General features: G+C 38.9%; 1 pseudogene; it reads left to right on the forward strand.

Moving 5' to 3' along the window:
• The first annotated feature begins 2,051 nt into the window (after positions 1-2,051).
• LOC105823785 lies at positions 2,052-2,804 on the forward strand (annotated as a pseudogene).
• Positions 2,805-3,254: the final 450 nt, after the last annotated feature.

Raw genomic sequence — 3,254 nt, forward strand, 5'->3', positions numbered from 1 at the left:
ATGATAAGGAGTTCAGTTTAGTTGAAGCACAGAGTTGGGGTGGGGATAGACAGTGGTGAGAGACTGCACTATAGAGGGAAGAATAATAATATTTCCATATTTGTTTTTTGAAAATTTAGCATGTACCAGCCACTATATTAAGTGCTTTATATTTCATTGAATCCTAACAAAAACTGATGAGAAAAGCATTATTCTTACCCCCCAACCCCATTTTACAGCTAAATAAACAGAAGCCCAGTGAGATTAAATCACTTGTCCAAGGTCATATGTTTTACAAGTGGCTAAGATAGAATTCCAACTTAGAAATTCCAATTCCAGAGTCTAGGCTCATTTGCTAATTATGAATGGATTTTATGCTATGCTAAGGAATTTGAACTTTACCTTGAAGGCCACTGGGGGGCCAGGAAGGATTTTAGGTAGGAGAGTGACACGGTCAGTTTTCTTTTTTAAAGGATGGCCCAAATTACTGGGGCAGGGGAGGAAGGAGGGTCTAGACTGAGACAGGACCACCATGTACATATCTGCATGTTGTATCTTGTACAACTCTAGGGAGGGACATAGAATTGTGGTCTGTGAATGGCACCTCCTTGGTGTTGTGCAGTACACAACCTACATGGCCATACTTAATGGCCCTGCAAGTCAGGAAGCTATTAGTCCATTTTTGTTGCTGTAACAGAATATCTGAAACTGGGTAATTTATAAAGAAAAGAGGTTTATTTAGCTCACAGTTCTGCATGCTAAGAAGGTCAAGGGCATGGCCCTGGCTTCTAGCAAGGGCTTTTGCACTGAATCACAATGTGGCAGGCGAGGTCAAAGGAGAAGGTGACACATTCAAAGAACAGAAAAGCTGAGGGAAGTCCTGGCTTCATAACAACCCACTCTTCCAGAACTAATCCATTCCCACGAGAACTAATCCAGTTGCTGGAGCGTGAGAACTCATTCACTACCGCCAGAAAAACACCACACCATTTATAAGAGATCTGCCCCCATAACTCAAACACCTCCCACTAGACCACCCCTACCACCCAATACCACCACATCAAATATTAACATGAGTTTGGTGGGGACAAACCATATCCGAACCACAGCATACAGTAATGTAGGCATAAAATGTATGAATGCTTGAACTAAGGAAGGGCAATGGCAAAGAAGGGGTCATAATCCAGAAGTGTTAAGATGTAGAATCAACAGGGGTTGATGACATTTGAGTGAAGATGGTAAAGCAAAGAGAGCAGTCAAAGATAAAGTGGTTCTATTTTGTATTGGTCTGGCTAAGTGGTAGCGGCATTTCAAAATCCCCTTCCCTATATGGTCCTGGGTTAGGTTAGACCAAAAGAAAAGCTTGTATGAGATTCAGAAAATGAAGTGGACCAGCAGCCATTATGCTCTGAAGGTCGTCGTGGTCATGGGTGATGAATGAGAGACACAGGTGCTAGCAGGTGTCAGTCTGTCCTCAGTCTTCTTCCCAACTCTATATCCTCTTCGGCCTCCATGTCCAGCTGTTCTTTTTATCAGCAAGCCCAGATGACCAACAGCAACCCATGACAAGATGCCTACCGCAAACTCATGAGGCAACACCTAGGAACAGGCCACAGCCTTCCGTAGACTTCCACAACAGCTCCGTTTGGGGACCCTCCCCAGCAGATTGCCCTGGAGCGCTGACTAGTCTGCCAGGCCGGTGTTTCAGGAGGGTTACCAGTCACTCTTCCCTGATTCACCAACTCTCCTCTCTGAACCCCTACTTTCCCAGTTTCTAATCCCAGCAGGCTTTTTTGTAACGATTAAAAAGACTATTCTAAAATTCATATAGAACTGCAAAGTAGCCAAAATAACTTTGAAAAAGAACAAAGTTGGAGGACTTTTCCCCATTTGATTTCAAGACTTATTATAAAGGAATGTATAACAGAGCTATGAAGATGGATAGCCAACTTATACAGGAAAAAAACATTTGGTAAAACTGTTGCCTTCTTTCTGGAGATGTTTATATCCAGATAAACTCCATGCCTACAGAATGTGCTGAAAACCCAAGCTCCAGAAACATAAGAATTTCTCTTGACACTGGACTTCTAACAACTTTTATGCATGCAAACAAAAGCATTATAAATCAGACTTTTCTAAGAAAAAGGTGCTCAAAGACTCAGTATGCTGGGTTACTGGTACTCTTAGCAGGATTTTCTGTTCTTTCTCATTCCCAGTCACTTTATGACAGCTTAATCTTTTTAAATCCTACTTTGGATCATTTGAGCTTCTAGGAAGTACTTTGGATTGCTGGAATTACAGACTTCATTCTGAAATTTCTTTTTATAGCTCGGAAGGTATTATTTTGTTGGTGCCTTCTTTCATCATGCCTTTTAAATCTAAGGGTTACTGGTACATGCTCTTAGAAGAATTATGTCAGTATCTCTGAATTTTGTTCCCATACCAATGGGGTTTTGTTACTTTATTGGCTTTGGGGAGTCTGATAACATAACTAGATAGATTCTTGGTATATTACTAGCTTTAGTCCAGCTCATTTTAAAGTTTTCTGATTTTTTGGTATATCTGAGAACTTTCAAAGAGATTTTGTGAATATTTTTTACACAGCCGAGTTACGGAGTGGTTTGTTCAGATGTGGATATTTGTTCAGTGTGTCAAACTGAATTTCAGAAACCTATTCTTTCCACCTGCTAGCATGTATTTTCCAAAAAGAGTCCATTACCTTAAGGTTTAACAGAGAGAAAACATGTCCACTGTGCAGAACTGTGTTTTCAGACCACATAAACAAATGGAAGGATTCAGCCACTGTATCACACCCTCAAAGATAGTAAGTCCTATAAACTATTAAAACCACAAAACACTAATTTCATTTGGTTATAGTGGCTATTGCTAGAAGCATTAGGATGGACTTTCAGTTCTATAAGTTGAGAAAAATGTCTCCAAACGTTTTTAGAATATTAGAATCTAAGTGTGTATTTCAATTGAGCATTTTTTTAAGATTTAAGTGAATGAAAAAGCACTGTCTTTTTAAAAATTATAAGTAATGGCCAACTTAATGTGTATTTCAACATTTATTCTACCCAAATTACTCAACAAATGTTTGCAGTATAAAATTTTAAATGCATTTTTTCTTAGTGTAATCAAAACAGCAACTGGATACTAGAACTAATGGTTTTAGAAGAATTCAAGTATTCTTTTCTGACATTGTTTTCAGGATGAAAACATTTTTCATAGAATTTTAAGATACTTCTTATCCAAAAGTAGAATTTTCTTTAGCA

This window comes from Propithecus coquereli, unplaced genomic scaffold (assembly GCF_000956105.1).
Source record: "Propithecus coquereli isolate 6110/MARCELLA unplaced genomic scaffold, Pcoq_1.0 Scaffold7, whole genome shotgun sequence".
In the NCBI taxonomy this organism is placed as follows: domain Eukaryota; kingdom Metazoa; phylum Chordata; class Mammalia; order Primates; family Indriidae; genus Propithecus; species Propithecus coquereli.